The 19,150-nt window shown below is 42.6% G+C and overlaps 1 protein-coding gene and 1 non-coding gene across 2 annotated transcripts in view; both read right to left on the reverse strand.

The window, feature by feature from the left end:
* Positions 1 to 19,150, reverse strand: part of LOC124596275 — a 549,311-nt gene that overhangs the window by 389,685 nt on the left and 140,476 nt on the right. The window lies entirely within an intron of this gene.
* On the reverse strand, positions 13,960 to 14,034 carry Trnap-cgg. The gene has a single exon. It is a non-coding gene; the product is annotated as a tRNA-Pro (tRNA).

Here is a 19,150-nt window from a genome sequence, read left to right on the forward strand (position 1 = left end):
TGAGGGCATTTCCCAATCGTACATTGCCTGTCAGATGGATAGGATGAAGAGGGAGTATTGAGTATCCCGCTCGATCTCCAGATTTAACTCCTCTAGACTTCTTTCTGTGGGGTACTCTCAAGAACACAGTTTACGCCGCGAGACCACACACACTGGATGATCTCAGAGACCAAATTTAGCAAGCCTGTGATGCTATTCCGTTGGAAACAAAGTTGGCACATCGCTCAGTCGTAAGTCGTCGTCGACGGACACCAGTTTGAACATTTACCATCTTAATTCGGACCATGAGGCACCTAACACTACTAAAATAGTATTTCTAACCCCTTTCATTAAAGAGATGTTCAGTTTCAAAGAGTGTATACATTATTTTGGGCACCCTGTATATCGGGTTTCGAAATAAACTCGGGAGAGAAGTGTACGGGGGGATGAAAGATTGGAAGCGCGGGTGTTCTGAAGGGAGGGAGATACAGGTAGATAGGTAAGTAAAGAGAGAGAATTAGAAACTGTGCGAAATATTTAACTGCAAATTAGACTGCATCTTCACTTACGTCGTAGTTACAAGAGACTCATCGTAACAACTCGTACTGATGGTGAGTCGTGATTCTGAAATGTTATCGAGCTTGACGCAACTTAAATGCAGTCGGCCATAATTACCGTTGCTCTTACGTAAATACAAAATGTTAACAAAGCAGAAATGCGAATTATTCGTTTCTTCTTGCTCTCCGCTTAACACAGTCGCATTTCTTTGTTCAGTAATGCAGGTGACATAATCTAAATGTATCTTAGGGAAGCGCGGTGTACAGGTTTTTTATTCAGTTAAGTTAAAGGAAGATGTCTACGATGTTAAAGGGTTTTCTTAAAATTAAAAACGATTCTCTTCATACATTGTGAATAACAACAAATCGCTTTCACATCTTCATGAGAAGCCCAATCTTGCCTAAAGGCATGTGGCGCCGAAACAATCCATGCCAGCGCGTCCTTGGTAAGTTCTCAAGGCATGCCAGTCACAACCTAAAAATTACGATATATACAAACACATGTTTACGTTAAATACGAGTGCAAAGCATAAATGGATAGCATATCACAACCAGTACATACCGATGTTTGCCAAGTAAAATGTTCGTCAAAACAGCAGTGAAACAAAGTGCTTACATATGCGTATGGTTCCAAGTAAAGCTCGTTAACGAATGATACAGGTCGAGATGGAAGCTATAGGAAAGCTAGGAGAGGTGGCGCTGTGATTCTTTTATTTCAGGGAAGGATGTTTCCATAGCAATCCACGGTCTTAAAAAACAAGCAGTATACAATACCCTTACATAACAGACATGTCACATGCATATGATTTTAAGTTAGCTTATCTACACACATAATACAATGTAATACTACGGTCTGACATAAATCCAGAGAGGTTAAGATCTACGTGCCATAAGCACTGAAAATGTCAATACGTCGTCATAGAATTACTACATTGTAGCCTATACAGCATTGCCATTCCGTGGCATAGCTACGGTAAATTCGCCAAACATGAGCATAAACCATAAACGAATGTTCAAACAACGCTTAAAAACCATGCTATTAAAAGCTATCCACAAGCCTAGTCATTTTTTACACTTTTGAATTAAAAATGGACCAGCATTGAGGGAGATACAACAGCAAGGTCACATGCAGAAGTAATTTCGTAAAATAAACGTAATTATACAAACAGTAGCATCTGAGGAATCCATAGAATTACCAGGAAAGGACCAGCGGAAGGAGATGAGGGGGTAATGGAAAGGGGAGACGGAAAAGAAAGCAGCACGGAATGGAGATGAATGAGGCAGATGGGATGAAACGGTTAAAAAGGGGCGGGAAGAACTCCGGAAAGTGGGGAGGGGAGGGGAGGGGGGGGGGGGGCAAGGTGGCGAGGGAAGTCTAAATTGAGGATTTTAGCAAAAGTAAGCTGTAGTGTAATGCCTATATGCCTATTTACAAATGTGAAAACTAATGATGAGCCTAAATTACAGGCAATGCATTATGCAAATATTTTGTTCTCGACAGTAAGAACACTGAAGCTCTTTAATCACACAGTCTGTTAACAAAGAAATAAAATCATGATGTATCTCACGACATCCCTCCAAAATACTGTACGAAACACGACTAAAAACTGTATAACATACAGAAAATAAAGTAATACAAGACATATAAACGGCGACAAATTTTCATTTTCAGTTCTAACAAATTATGTACGCCTGGCATCAATAACAGCGAGCCATGTCTCAGCAGCTGTATAGACACACAAAACTTTCAGGGAAGCAAATGGCATAATTACACATACTGAAAGAATTTTGGCAGTACGAAAACTAAAAACAAAGAAAAACGTGCGCAGAATAATTATTGTGCGACAAATCTATTAGCAGAATATCGGGTTTCTTTTCAAGTTAATCAAACCGAAGGTTGAAGAAATTCTGATATTTGCTGCCAGAACGTTAAAAGACCGATTTAAAGAACATTACTAGGTCAATGGTTTTAAGCTGGAATAGTTGCCTGATTTTGTGCGCCAGAATTTGAAACACACTCATTTCTGTCGTTTACTCGTACGTTGAATAATTGACAAGGGGACCCCAAGGACAAGGAAACAAACTGTAGTGCATACAAAGTTAATGAGTTGGTTTCCCCTCGTGCAGGATGGGACTGGATGAGAAACGACAGCAACTCATTATTTACCAAATACGTTCAGCCACACGTGAAACGGTTCTTGTCGAAATACATTTTAGAAATGGTAAAACTTTCTTTTCACGAGAATCAATATGCTCTAAAACTGTTTAATTCGATTTCACAGGTCATTTAACGCAGCTCATTTTTCGGGAGCCATTGCCTTTTTGTGATCTTTAGTGCTTTGATGATAGGGGACTCATCAAAACGCATCAACTGAAGCGTAGGTAACTTGGGCCGTTACGCCTCCATCAGTAGTCACTCTAAAACATTCAAAAACGGAACTCTTTACTTTATACTTACATTCAGTGATAATTGAAATGTAGAACTATTCTAACATGCGAGCATATGAAAGAGGAAATACCGATAAGAATTCCGTAAACAAACATGGTCTGATGTGGTAGTTTGTATCTCGTTCAGGGAGGGATCGTTAACGTAATTCATCCAGTTTCAGTGAAAATTTGTAATAGCGAGATCGGTCTTTTTCAGTCAAATCCACAGCGTCTGTATAACACAATGCCAGTCTCTTTGCATCCATTTGGCCCCGGGTCCGAAAACAACTTTGCTATTAAAAAACAGGGCTATTTTCCGTTCACGCAAGCCGTTACAATGCTGATCGAATTGTAAAGCTGATTATTGTGCACAGCACAGCAAAATACTCTCACTAGGAACAACGGAAGACAGCCATGAGTTCCAAGGGTGAGAAGGGAAAGCGCATTCCAGCGAAAGCCAACTGCAGCACTGGATTGGATCCAGCGACCTCACGGTACTAGTCAAGCTCCAGTAATGTCATGCACTTCTATCAGATGATTACAAAGGAAAGATTCATTGTATTAAATATAATACGACAAGAGTGGTAACACATTTAATCAAAAAGGTAGTGCTTCACCTTTCAAAACAAACACCGTCAAAAACATCATCCTCTAGCGACAGTTCCGGCTGAAATCACTATTTTGTTGATACGAATCGTACTTTGCTTCGTGTCGGAAGATAATCACCAAATTAGGCCACGGAATTTTTGAAAGGTTTTTTCGTTGAGGAATATGACAACTGATGTAAGCAGTCAGCAAACAATAATACTGTCTAAGAAATGTTAGACCGTTTATCTACTAACGGTTTTCCGTTTCACGCCCGGCGATAGTCTAGTCCATCTAATCCAGCAATGGGAAATGTTAGTGCAGGCGAGTAGTTCCCGATCTGGAGTAATTACCTCCTGAGGGATGAAATTTAATTTTCTGAGTGGTAAAAACACAACTGTCCGACTGTGTTTCCGTCACGAAACTAAACTATTTTTAAAAGATTATTACTATTATCACTATCTCCTAAGATACTAGTTACTAGTAATTACTTTCTTTTAATACTAGCATTAACGCCTAACACGAAGTTAAGGAGATTAGAGGTTGTGAACGAATGTAGGATCATCATCTTCCTCACATAGTCCTTCCACACATACTTTGCACTTTGTGCCAATCATCTATGGTAGTAAAACTGAGATATATACGTGGCATGTAGTTAAATATCTCGTGGAAATACATTCTCCGAGTTGCTGGTAGTTCCTGCAATAGACCAGCGGATAGTTGGCGTATTTCTTTTCTGAGGAGGCGTTGTAGGTTTCATTCATAATGCACCGAGAATTACTTGATCATCATACAACTGGGTCATTGAAATAAGCAGTGCCCATTTTGTCACTAACTAGTTAGTTCATGGTTTAATGTAACACATAGACGAACCAAAAGTTGAATATTATTTACCTTTGCTTATTTCAAAAATAAAATTGTTCAAAGAAAATTCTTTTCCATTCTAATGTTTAATTAGGCACTACTGTTGGTGATGGCGGGGATAATTAGCTAACATCTGATTGCATTCAGGGGTAACGGTCTCGGAAATGTTGGGAACCACTGCAAGCGAACCTAACGTAACACTCATTTGTCACTAGCCGCACATTCGCCACCATTTTCTAATTTAAAACTACTTACAGAAGTATGTCTTTAAACCCCCCCCCCACACACACACACACACACAAAGTGCACTGGCGTTTGATGCGGCTGTCAGAAAAATATGCAGAAGCAGATATTTCTAAAAGGATAAGATTCTCAAAATAAGGGACTGCAAGTACCGTATTATCGTTAAGAAACAGCTTGCGACTCAATATTGGCCTTCTGTATGATGTTCTGCTCTAGTATCTAGTCAACCATTTACTGGATTTATCCTATTAAGTCAACTATATTTCCGGTGAGAGCAAATTTTCAAAATTCCATTGCGATCTCATGTAATTTTGTTTCATTGTTGTAATATCTAGAATTGTTAGTACAAAGCTTTTATCTAGGCCCAGGTTACAATACGCGTGAAAACGCGACTATCGGAACTACTGTTAACATATAACGTAAAACTTAAGAAGCTTGTGTCACAGCAGCAATGTTGCAGGAGACAAACTGTGATTGGAGTTCCTGCATAATTATTTGTTTTCAAACGTGCGCAGAACCACAGTAATCATGAAATCAGCGTGTCACTACCGAGAGAAAATTTTTATACACGTAGAACCCACTTGGCTGCATGGGTGTTTGGTTTACTTGAAGTTCGATCAGTGCCAAAGTTGCAGTTGTTTGTTTTATGACAGGTCTCCCTGATTATTTTCTTGTGCTTTTCCCCGAACTTAATTCTTTTTGTCCCTACGTCTGTACCAAGAAAAAATAACTTTAAATACCCACAAAACCAACAGTCTGCTTTTCCTTCACGCACACGTAGTCAGGCAATACTTCGCAATGTACTACAGGCACTGGATACTTTTAACTCTCATTGCATAGACGCCTTTCTCTTGTCATTATTCAAATTCGGTCCTAGCACGACTCGACAGTGGCGGAAAAACCGCAGTTACAGAACGGCAACTCTCCCAGCAAAGGGCTTCAGTGCACTGCATTTACTGGTCAGACAGAAAAACTCCAGCGAAGAGCAAGTGGCCTCTCTTCGATTGCAGTGGCACCAGAGTACGGAAATGAAGTACCCATTCAGCGTGCACTTTCTCCCTGCCATCTCGCTGACGGTTTTTGCTCGGAGCTGGAGGGGGAGGAAGGCTTAATTCAGGTAAGTACCCTGCGGTCTAGTCGTTCGCGGCTGGCACACGGAGCGCCATCTTCCAGAACGCTGCCCTTCCTGCTGGCCGGGCCTGTCCAATTCACAATACAAGTGGCCGGTATTTTTAGATGCAGTGAAAGCGCCGTGGGAAGCTGCAAGTCTCAGCAGGAGGGTGCCCCATCTGCGACAGCGCTTCTGCGCGCTGCGAATATCGGTTATTTGGAGGGCTCGAACAAGAACTGTCAGCCACAGAAATGTCGCCAAGCATGGAACCATTACGCGTAACAGACTGTCCCCCAGCGAACATTCGCCGGGGCAAATTCTGTGTACGCATAGCAACAAGCTTAAGAGCAGATGCAGGGCAAAATAGCGGAAAAACTGGAATCTTTTTTAATTTCTTAATTTATTAGGCTGATACTTTAAGAATGACATCTCAAAGTTTTAGAATCTAAATCTGCCTAGAAACATTTTTTTTTTAAGTTCTTTGACCGCCTGCGCCTGGCACGCCCCGTGTTTCCGTGCTGTGATCCACATCTTCTCTAAGCTAGACTATTCTTGTATTGATTCTTCGATTACACACTCGAAACAAACTGCAGATGTATCAAGAAGGCTGCGAAAGGAATGAAGGCCAAGGAATTAGAAAATGGAAAGCCACTGGGAAGTGCTAACAGACTTTCAGGCAAAGAAATTGACACATTACAAATACATCACAGAAAAATCGTCAGGGGCAATGTAAATAATGTGAAAATAATGGAGCAAGTAGTTGTGAGCGATGTTCTTTCAGTAACTTTTCACAGATTAGAATCCTCAGCACATTCTCTGCGACATATCGCGCTGCGCCGGCCAAAGTGGCCGAGCGGTGCTAGGCGCTTCAGTCTGGAACCGCGCGACTGCTACGGTCGCAGGTTCGAACCCTGTCTCGGGCATGGATGTGTGTGATGTCCTTAGGTTAGTTAGGTTTCAGTAGTTCTAAATTCTAGGGGACTGATGACCTCAGATGTTAAGTCCCATAGTGCTCAGAGCCATTTGAACCATATCGCGGTGCAAATATCGTCACGCGGAAGAAAGAGGAAAACCGTACACCCATAAGCATGGTTTGCCACCTGCTGTTTTAAATGTTATAAAACGAACTTTCAGATACCTCACCAACCCTTTACCTCCGAAAAAATGCGTACAAGTGAAAACACAAAATGTGAATGAGTCCTACAAACACCTTATAACGATGCGTTGTCCAAAAACAGTATTAATGCTGCGAAGATAGCTGCATGTGATGCCTATTGTGTTTAATATTGACTTGTAGGTAGGATTCAGTGCCTCGACAGATTAGGCTCCCATCCACGTGCATTCATACTGAAAATACTCCGAAGCACCGATGAAGCATGACTTGACAAAGCCAAAGCAGCCGAAGGGAACACGCAAAAGTTAGCTAGGAAAAGGAGGCAAGGGAAAATAATGAGGATTATGGTTATGAATATGATAACTGCTATTGGTAAAAACCGTTATTGGTAAAAACTGAAATAAAAATTTTGTATCAGATTTTCCGAAGAGTGATTTTTTTGAGCTTTACCTTTCAGCAACTTTAAAAGCTAACATCTTGATATTTAGTACAATTCTTCAAAATCACTTACTGAACAATCCTGTGCAGTACTACTTCAGGTGTGTAAGAACAGTTTTCCTTTACTGCATGAGCAATATTGCGCAGTTGCTTTTAACATAAAGCTGAAAAACTAATTTGAAAGTAAGTATGAGCTTAAACAAAAATCCGTTGCACACGTTTTACCATCTACCAACCTTTTATGCAGGTGTAAGCTGTAAAGTTTCAACTTTAATGCTTGATTAGTATACGAGATAAGGTACATTATATGCACACCGGTACTTAAAAAATTGAAATTCATATAAATGAAGGTCAATGAAAATGATCAAATAAAAGCAGCACAGAATATCGTGCACTATGTTCTGAAGTTTTAACATTTTGACTGTAGTACTGTAAGAGATATCTACGTTTAAACGTCAATTTGAGATGTGGTGCTACAGACGAATGTTGAAAATTAGGTTGACTGATAAATTAAGGAAAGAAGAGATTTTGCGCAGGAGCTAATGACTTCCATGGTACTAGAGGGAGCTGTAGAAGGCAAAGACTGTACAGGAAGACAGAGATTCGAATACATCCAGCAAATAATTTAGGACGTAGGTTGCAAGTGCTACTCTGAGATGAACAGATTATCACAGGAGAGGAATTCGTGGCGGGCCGCATCAAACCAGTCAAAAGACTGATGACACAAAAAAAAAACAATAAAACAAGCAGTATTCGTGTTACTGGTGAAACAGAATCAAATTTATGCGACTGAAGGGGCATCCCATCTAATTTCATTGCGGAACACGTTTGGAAAGTTAGATTCAATGGCTCCGTCGACAGAGTTCCCACAAAATCGGGCTAAAGAAATTTATCGCTCTCTTATAAACCATCTTATCACCCATCATTCGCCTGAAGCCGTTTACGGAAATCCCAGGAAATACAAGCAAGGCAGCCGAAGGGGGATTTAAATATTGGTCAATCTGAACACGAGCTCAGTGCCGTTTCTACCGTGACAATTCTCTCTCAAAGTGTAAACTTCACAAATACCTAAGTAAGGTACGCACTACCACCGTAGTTCGTTCGTGAACAGTTATTCACACACACTGCAGCACGTTACACGTCATTCAAAAACCAACAGCTATGAAGAAAGTGTCAAAGCGGTTGCTATGTCTGTCGACGGAAAAAGCTGAGCGCCATATTTAAGTCACGAGCACATCACAAAACTCGCATCAAAATGGCCATATCATTTTTAGCGCCTGATGATTCAGTTATCCAGTTATAGCCACCACGAGAATCACAAAATGTTTCATTTCTTATTTTCTTTCTTCATCCTGTAATAAAGATATTACGAGTCTAAAGAAAAGAAAATGGTCGAACGTGATCGCTAACGAAATTTTTTCGATACAATGTCATAAAAATGGAGAAAAAACGAAAGCCAATAACAGAGGACACGATAGAAAGGTGTCGTTTGCTCTTGCTTTAGTCCTTTATTTTCAGCAGCTTTCCGCGCGTTTGGGAACGACAAGACATTAACTGGAACTATCTATCCGATCTGTAATGGGATGACATACTGGAGCAACCTCATCGCATTGTTTCGTTATCCTCTTTCCGCGGAAAAGCGCCGCTTTTTGCCAGCGGAAGTAGACTAAAAACTTAACGAACAACGCGTCTCTCCAAAGACGGCCGGTTATCTTAGTGGGCGATAAGGCGATTTCCGCTTAACAGGATTCGCGGAAGAGCACCCAAGATAATCGACGTAACAGTTCTTTTCTGAGAGCGCGGCCATTCTCAGACGACGACTGTGACCTGTATTGACTTACTAGTGATTAATCATTTTCACTGTCCTTACGTTACGACTAATTCTGTTCGCCTGGCTCTGAAGAACTGCAAATAAATTCCAATTGTCTTACGATGTTCTGCACACTGGCACTCCTATTTATTTATTCCACGGCACGTTTTGAGAACTTTTAATCCCTCATGTTAAGGTGGACGGTACTATTAATTGAGCAGTGTGGGTGATGACTTTAAAACAATATGCTACATCTGTCTTATGTTTTGGAACAGTCACAGGTTTCATATAAAATCAAGTATAGAAATTATTAAATTACTAAGTTCTGTAGACTAACGCGAACATTTTGCAAGAGAGAGATCATTCTTTAGACTTAACATTACCGCAAAGCATTTTATTCTTCGAAAACATGTTTCTCAGTCATTAGCCGCTACTTTGTGTTCGTAGTATACTTAGTCTAAATTGATATAGACGGTGAAGCTAATGAGTATAGCATCTGTAAGAATGCAGTACCACACGGTGCTTGTTTTATGTTTTTCTTTAAGCTACTTATATTGCAAATGGCAGAAACACTATCAGGCTAGTCTAAGTGTTACGATACATATTCCTTCGAAATAGTAACGCACAATCCGAGAAACTACAATTTTTGCATCAAAATCAGGAAACCCAACACCTGATATTGTGCATTCCCTTAAGTGTTACTTCTTTTGGCTTGTTTGCTTCGCATGAAGCAAACGATTGTTCCTCATGTCGTCCCCAAACGCGTTTAGTTTCGGTATGGTTTTATTGTCGTCAGGATGGGGTTTTCATGAAACTAGAAATCAGTGAAAACATAACTGGATATATAATCAAGCTTTTAGTTAGCTGCGACTTACAATTTTCCTTTCTTCTCTGCATGCTACAATTTTCGCTTTACAAAATATTGGTTTTCACAGTGTTAAAAATGAGACGTAACATTTTTAAAAAATCAAAACGTAATTGCTTCACGTCTTTGACGTTTTACACGATCGAAGTAAGCACACAGTTCGTATCATGAAGACGACTCGCTTCATGCAATAAATACACGAGTCTAATCAAAGCGCAACGTACAAGCTCAAAAAAAATAGTTTTTTTCCTTCCAAGGAAACTGTTTAACATCCCAAACGAATAGTTCTGGAGTTTTTACTCTTGCTTGAAGTGTTGTGTCAAAGGAAGGCAATTACTATGGAAGTTGGATGCGGAATCTCGAGTGGCGGTAGAATTCGGAATTTCTGGAGTACCGTATTATTCGTCGCATGTCTCAGGTATTAGTTAAAATGTAACGCGACCTTTGAAAATCATGATTTGTAAGGACCAGATCCTCACCCGATAGATCTCTCCACTAGACACGGAAGACACACTTCCCAGAATACGTAAAGAAGGTGACTGAAGAAAATAAAGGAAACTTGACGTAACTTAAAATACATAATCAGGAAAGCATTACATCATTATGCTGATGAGACTATGACGGCATACACAGTCGGAATCTCTAGGATCTTGTCCAAGTTCAGACTACGTTCAGAAAGCACAAAAGGCGGTCGGTCGCTTTCGGTACAAGAGTTAGCGGATCGTTGATGGTAGCAAGCAGATACAAAAGGATAACAGTGTCCCGCTCTGGCGAGTCATCCGCAAAGCGGGCAGACTTGGCAGGTTGGAAACTGTTAACCGCGCTCCGAGACTTTTGAGAGCGACCTCCTCAGCGGTACATCATTCTCGTTCTACTTGCTGCAAAAATTTCTAGCAAGAAATACTGCACGTCTACTTGAGTAATCACAACGTAGGAGTTCGTAAATACTACGTGATTTCATGCTCCAGAATCAAATTTACGTCGAAAACTGAGTAGACTACATTTCGAATACAAATTTACGAACATTTATTATTAAAGTATAACAAAACCTAATGTTTCAATCTCCTTGACCAGACGGGTATTACATTTCTACTGTGCCATTAAGTTTGAGTGAGTGAGAGAGCAGCAGATTTGTTTAGTGACCAGCTGAATGCAAAACAAAATGGCACTCGGGGTAAAACTGTGTCCGTTCATTTTCGACTGTCAAGCGAATTCGTGAAAAACTAGCGTGGAACTGTTTGCACTACAGTTTAAGACTGCAGATTTTTTGGCAAAATCTTCAGCCATGTCTGCAATGTAAAAGTCACTGGCAAAATGGCGCGAAACGATCTCTGTAGCGAACAAAAGCCGCAACTGTCCGAAATGAGTTCGACCAACAGGAAATATTGTCGAGTGGAGGAAAACCTGGAAATCATATCCAACGGAATCTCAATCCGTGCAAGTGGAACGCAACAGATCTTCGTGTCGAAATATTGTCGAGAAGCATCTACATCTATAACCTTACAGATTTACTGCTGGACATGACTGAAGGTGTCCACAGGAACTTTCATGTGTTGAGTTCTGCCGTTGGATTCTATGTGGAATCACGACTTTTGAAACCTCAGTTTTTCATTTCTTAAGTTGAGGCCTGGTTCATCCTGTCAGGCTTTGTGAGCTCACAGAACACACCCCATTAATCGCTATTACTGCTTTGAACAGCCGCTGCATCGCCTCAAGACTGGTGCTTCATGCGCAGAATCTGATTGCCCACAATGTAACACGGCGGTTTCTCAAACACGTCAATGCTAACTGTTACGTCGCGAAACTGTTTAATACATTATGTGGACCAACAGACACAAGATGAGCAACTGCACGGATCCTTTCAGCAAGACGGAGCAGCAGCACATACCGCCTTGACAACTTCGTCAACAGTGCATGAGGTATTTTGGAGAGGACAGTCAGCAGAGGCAGTGCAACCTCCTGGACATCTCGATCACCTAATCTCTCTCCTTGTGATTTTTCATGCGGGTAAAATTGAAGGATCACGTGTACTCAAATAATCCTCACACACTCGAGGAGCTACAGCAGGATACTGGAAACACAGTTGCTGCTATCCCCCAGGCAGAGCTGATTCGCGTCTCTCACAGTTTGATAAATCGAGCACAGCGCTGACTAGAAGTCAACGGTGATCATTACCAACATCATCCTTTATGTTCATTAAGAAGGGTCAATCCCGCGTTAGTCTAATTGTAAATACTAACTGGCTATTTCTGTTGTCTCTCACCGTATAAAGCAATGTAGTTACTATGGGCAACTAATGTGCAAGGGGTCTTTGAGAAAAGCTGAGCACAGCAATCGTGTTGTAAATACAGACCTTTTCCTAAAAAAATGTTTCAAGCTGGAGACACTGTTTAAATTTCTTAATGTAAGTATATTAAGTTTTACCATCCATTTAGGATGTTGCGTATGAATAATTAAGCATACGTTAACATTTCTAGCGCCACGGAACCAATGGGTGAATAGGTAGGTTATTGGTCGCTGGTTCAAAATACGTATTTTTATCCCACATTCAATTATATCCACCTGAAAATTACTGTATCTAACGAAACGTTTCATTGACAGCACCAAATTTAATGTTGCGCAAATCTCAGCAAATACTTCACTTCTTTATGAAACGTCTATTATTTGTTGAATCAAACAGGTGAATTACGACTAAAAATTAAATAAAATCATGTTAGGGTTACGGTATCAACACTGTTGGTATTTATAGGGCACAGGTAAGAAATGAGATTCAAGTTTTGAAAAAATATTGACGTGTGAAATGTACAAACTAACTATTATTACGCTATTTATGTTTGCTGACCAGACGCATGGCGAGAGCAAATTCACAGGAGTACAGGAAGGCATGAAGAGCAACGAAATGGAAAACCTAAGCGCTACTCTGCGTCGGCACAAGCTCTTCCCGGGTCGGTCAGAAATGGGTGAGCCGTTTCGTTACTTCATCGACTCGGCCCGCTGAGACGTACTAGTGGAATACGGCAGTCGAGTCTGGTACGAAACGTTTTAGGGAGTCACGAATTGGTACTTCGAGTCTAACGAATACAAACGATTTACAATTAATCTACCCGTACGAAGAATATAGCCGCTTCACAGTGGCCCTCACACGTTCAGTATTACTGGGACAATAATATTGTGTCGATACAGTGAGCGTAAGCGCAAGACCAAGAATGCACGCGATATTTATGCCAGGAACGCGGCAGTTAAAACTCTGCCTTCACAGCAAACATGCCTGCGACGTATTGCTACCGAGTTGTTTACCTTGCAACACACACACACACACACACACACACACACACACACACACACACACAGTAATCGTGAAGAATGGACGAACGATGTCGGGCAAGCCTTCTGTGACTTTGTGTGGACCAGAGGCTCTAGCATCGCATCTTCGAAACCAACAAAAAAAGACTACTGCAATTTAAAAAAGAGAACAGTAAACTTTATCGTGTTCATGTACTGTTTTCTACGCTTTTCTCTGCCCTAACTACTATTGCAAATGAAATAAAATAATTGTGCTTACTGAAAGCTTACATTATCTTACGTGTGTGTACTGTGACAACTCTTGCCAGAAAAAATACTTATGCTTGCTGGACACCTGACCTTGTTTTATTTGTCAATTCTGACAACTGCTACCAGTACAATGAACTTCTCTGCCTACTCTAATGATACCATGATCTTTACTTACCTCCGATGTTGCGGAAAACGAATTATGGTGCATTTCCTGGTCAATCAGGAACTTCATTTCGTCGAAGTACCACATAGTGCTTTCATATACAGCTTCCAGTCCACTTTTCAATTATATTTTTCAGTTCTTTACGGGAATTCATCCAATGAACGAGTGACAATCTGCAGTCTCTAGAATGAAATTTTCACTCTACAGCGGAGTGCGCGCTGATATGAAGCTTCCTGGCAGATTAAAACTGTGTGCCGGACCGAGACTCGAACTCGGGACCTTTGCCTTCCGCGGGCAAGTGCTCTACCAACTGAGCTACCCAAGCACGACTCACGCTCCGTCCTCACAACAATGGTTCAAATGGCTCTGAGCACTATGGGACTTAACATCAGTGGTCATCAGTCCCCTAGAACTTAGAACTACTTAAACCTAACTAACCTAAGGACATCACACACATCCATGCCCGAGGCTGGATTCGAACCTGCGACCGTAGCGGTCACGCGGTTCCAGACTGAAGCGCCTAGAACCGCACGGTCACCCGGGCCGGCCCGTCCTCACAGCTTTGGAAGGTAGGAGACGAGGTGTTGGCGGAATTAAAGCTGTGAGGACGGGGCGTGAGTCGTGCCTGGGTAGCTCAGATGGTAGAGCACTTGCCCGCGAAAGGCAAAGGTTCGAGTCTCGATCCGGCACACAGTTTTAATCTGCCAGGAAGTTTCAATCTGCAGTGTTCAAGATCTGCAGTCTTCTTCAACATATTGAAGAAACCGGCAACGCCGATATCAGATACTGTGCAATAAATATTGAGCGTGTTAGGGGCACATATTTGCGTTAGTAACCTTGGCTAAGAGAGCGAGCACGAAAGGAAAACACCGACTACAAATACACAAAACTACCATTTCCCCCGCATTTCAGTTAAAACAAGATAAACGCGTGCAACGCCTTCCTGTTTACCACAAGTTGCATCAGTATTCTACGCATGCGCCGTTTCCACCTGGGTGCACCCGTGCCTAAGCCCCGACAACAGGCTGGCCGGAAACTAATAATGGCCGCCGTCCGTCCGTCCGCGCGGCAGCCCTATCCGTCACCGTCAAGGAGAGCCTGCAGGGAGAGAGAGATCCACGTGGCAGGCTGCGGCATGCACGTGCAGCCGCAGGCGGAACACGCGCCGCCGCCGCCGCTACCCGCACGCGTAACTGATGCCAGCAGCCCGCTTTGAGGACTGCACGTTCCACAGTTGTCGCCCCACCCCTTCACCCTGGCGCAGAACACGTTGCAGATCACGTGTTGAGGAGGAAGAGACACGTGGAGGGAGATGTGAAGTCGCAGCCTCATACACTGTGCAGACGTACGCAGCCACACATGAATCCCGTCAGTTGCTGTACCGTAATTGACAATATATTTTGTTTCTAGAGTTAATGAGGACTACGTACCAGACTGAAATTCTGTCGTTAAGCTGCACGATAATTTATCAACAGTCACAAAAATATAATTGTGTAACATCCAAAATTAATATACACCGAGGTGACAAAAGTCAATGGATACTTCCTAACATTGTGCCAGACCACCACCTGCCTGGCGTAGTTCAATTCCCCGTGGAACGGTCTCAACAAGTCGTTGGAAGTCCTCTGTAGAAACATTGAGCCATGCTGCATCTATAGCCGTCCATATTTGTCTAAGTGTTGCCGGTGCAGGATTTCGTGCACGATTCGACCTCTTTATTACGTCCCATAACCGTTCAAAGGGTGCCCAAACAATTCGCTCCAACTCTCCAGTATGATCTAACAGGGCTCATTTTCATATACACTACTGGCCATTAAAATTGCTACACCAAGAAGAAATGCAGATGATAAACGGGTATTCATTGGACAAATACATTATACTAGAACCAGTGTGCGATTTGCAGGGACGGAAGGGGGGGATTTCCCCCCCTCTGCATCAGACCATCCCCTCCTCTGGTTTTAGTTTGTGTGTCCCAACCTGGGATGTTTATTTCCCAAGCACTGGAGTAAAACTTTACATATAATTTAAATTTGTGGCGCCGAATGCTGAAAGGTTTTAATAAGTCTTACTATTAATACTATTAATATGTTTCAATTTTCTATCATCAGAATAAGTACAGCTTTTCACAAATGTGAATCTACTTTTTGAATTCCCCTCATATACCTGTATGTAGAGGATTTTGTAAATAAGCTTTACCTATAATGTACTTTTAAAGATATAACAAGGGATGGCTTTTCTGATAGTGCATATGCGTGAATAGTGAGTTTCGGCATTAACATCTATTTATAAATAGCTGTTTAACCATGCGTAACGCCACGGTCCAAGCTGGTAACATATATAATTCTAATAAACCCCGAAGACATCCCCCCCACTGGTAAAAGCACAAATCGCAACCCTGACTAGAACTCACATGAGACAACATTTTCACGCAATTTGGGTGCATAGATCCTGAGATATCAGTACCCAGAACAACCACCTCTGGCCGTAGTAACGGCCTTGATACGCCTGGGCATTGACTCAAACAGAGCTTGGATGGTGTGCACAGGTGAAGCTGCCCAAGCAGATTCAACACGATACCACAGTTCATCATGAGCAGTGACTGGCTTATTGTGACGAGCCAGTTGCTCGGCCACCATTGACCAGACGTTTTTAATTGGTGAGAGATCTGGAGAATGTGCTGGCCAGGGCAGCAGTCGAACCCTTTCTGTATCCAGAAAGGCCCGTACAGGACCTGCAACATGCGGTCGTGCATTATCCTGCTCAAATGTAGAGTTTCGCAGGGATCGAATGAAGGGTAGAGCCACGGGTCGTAACACATCTGAAATGTAACGTCCACTGTTCAAAGTGCCGTCAATGCGAACAAGAGGTGACCGAGACGTGTACCAATGGCACCCCAGACCATCACGCCGGGTGATACGTCAGTATGGCGATGACGAATACACGCTTCCAATGTGCGTTCACCGCGATGTCGTCAAACACGGATGCGACCATCATAATGCTGTAAACAGAACCTGGATTCATCCGAAAAAATGACGTTTTGCCATTCGTGCACCCAGGTTCGTCGTTGAGTACACCATCGCAGGCGCTTCTGTCTGTGATGCAGCGTCAAGTGTAACCGCAGCCATGGTCTCCGAGCTGATAGTCCATGCTGCTGGAATCGCCGTCGGAATATTAGTGCAGATGGTTGTCTTGCTAACGTCCCCATCTGTTGACTCAGGGATCGAGACGTGGCTGTACTATCAGTTACAGCCATGTGGATAAGATGACTATCATCTCGACTGCTAGTGATACGAGGCCGTTGGCATCCAGCACGGCGTTCCGTATTACCTTCCTGAACCCACCGATTCCATATTCTGCTGACAGTCATTGGATGTCGACCAACGCGAACAGCAATGTCGCCATGCGATAAACTGCAATCGCGATAGGCTACAATCCGACCTTTATCAAAGTCCGAAACGTGATGGTACGCATTTCTCCTCCTTACACGAGGCATCACAACAACGTTTCACCAGGCAACGCCGGTCAACTGCTGTTTGTGTATGAGAAATCGGTTGGAAACTTTCCTCGTGTCAGCACGTTGTAGGTGTCGCCACCGGCGCCAACCTTGTGTGATTCCTCTGAAAAGCTAATCATTTGCATATCACACCATCTTTTACCTGTCGGTTAAATTTCGCGTCTGCAGCACGCCATCTTCGTGGTGTAGCAATTTTAATGGCCAGTAGTGTAAAAAAATTTCATAGTTGTTGGGAAGACTAAGCCCATGAATTTGTGCAAATGGTCTCCAAGTAGCCAGACATAAACATTTCCACTCAATGACCGGTAGAGTGTGACGAGAGGACCCAGACTAGTCTATGTAAACACAGCCCACACCATTATGGAACCATCACCAGTCCGCATAGCGACTCGCCGACAACTTGCGTCCAGGGTTTCGTGGGGTCGCTGCCATACTCGAACCCTACGTCAACTCCTACCCACTGAAATCGGAACTCATCTGACCAGGCCAATATTTTCCAATGTTTAGGGTCCAACCAATCTGGTCAAGAACCCGTGAGAGGCGCTGCACACGAGTCTCAACAATAAGATTCATACAGCATAGTGGCTCAAGAGTCTGTACAAAATTCCGATACAGAAGTGAAGAATAGGAGCTGATCAGCTAATTATTACCTGATCAGCTCCTGTTCTGGCTTGATGTCTGCCCTTTTTTCGCTTCTTTACACGAACGTTTTACAGACACTATGAACCACATGAACATAGCATTTTGCTGTATGCACATTGTTACTGACATTCGCAAATAATGCGATAGGTGTAACCAGTGCCCAAACGGGTAAAGGAATTAAATTTCTTTTATGCAACTGGTTATTTATTATTTCTTGATATACGACTACAGTTTCTGAGGATGGATAAAATGCTACACTGTCTCCCACTCAACCACATTGGCACACTGATTCTCGTACGCGCCTCTTCAATACACCTCCACAGGCGTCAAATCTCATACTTGGCCAGTCAGCTCTGCCCTATTACGTCATTGACAGCAGAGTACAATACCTGGCTAAAATATTTTCTTTCGTTTTCTTTAAGCGCCCAGATTACTGACGGATGCAACTTGTGTAACGTTCTTACGATATCTACCGGTCGGGGAATTTCTCCTCCAGTGTTATCGGTAAGTACAGCGTGATTGATGAAGCCGTCACCAGGATTCTGTTCCGCCATTAGCGATTTGCCTGCAGCAGCTGTCAGACGAGTTTCAAGGCATTCAGCGGAATTCCCGCCAACTTGCAGGGGGACTTCAGACTGGTTCTGCGGTCCTGGGTTGGAACACTGCATCTCCGTGTGCATCGAGCCTGGATTCGCCCTCTGTGGGTGCACCAGTAACTCAGACAGGGGCAAACATCTGAATACATTACACGTGGCTGTTGATGTTGCGATTTTTCCATCCGCAGTAGCTTCTCTGTATCTCCACTCAACTGACTACAGCAACTATCCCTGTACCCATCACTTTGTACGGAACTAAATACTGACATCTCGATTTAGAGCAAAACATATGCAAGTGACTGCTTCCGCGACAGGAGAAAACTACAATAAAATCGTCGCTGCAGAATTCCGAGACTGCCGATGAAGACCGTCTTACCCGTAGAATCGTCGCCTTTTATTTATTGCACTTTACAGAGCAATGAGGTATTATGCCCCAAAGCACTTTTCCGACATCGACACAAACTATGTACCAAGGCCTGCCAGTACACAATATAATAATCATTACAAATGGTACTAGAGTTCCACTTAAGCGAAGCACAACTATCAGAATAGCGCAAGAAAAGGGCCATGTTTCTGAAATAAGAAAGAAAAATATGCTTGCGAATTTCATACCTCAAGTTGGTCAGTCTCAACGACGAACACACCTTCGGACTGCGAAGAGTGGATTGGTTACTGGGCAATTCATGTCTG

Source organism: Schistocerca americana, chromosome 1 (assembly GCF_021461395.2).
Source record: "Schistocerca americana isolate TAMUIC-IGC-003095 chromosome 1, iqSchAmer2.1, whole genome shotgun sequence".
Lineage (NCBI taxonomy): Eukaryota > Metazoa > Arthropoda > Insecta > Orthoptera > Acrididae > Schistocerca > Schistocerca americana.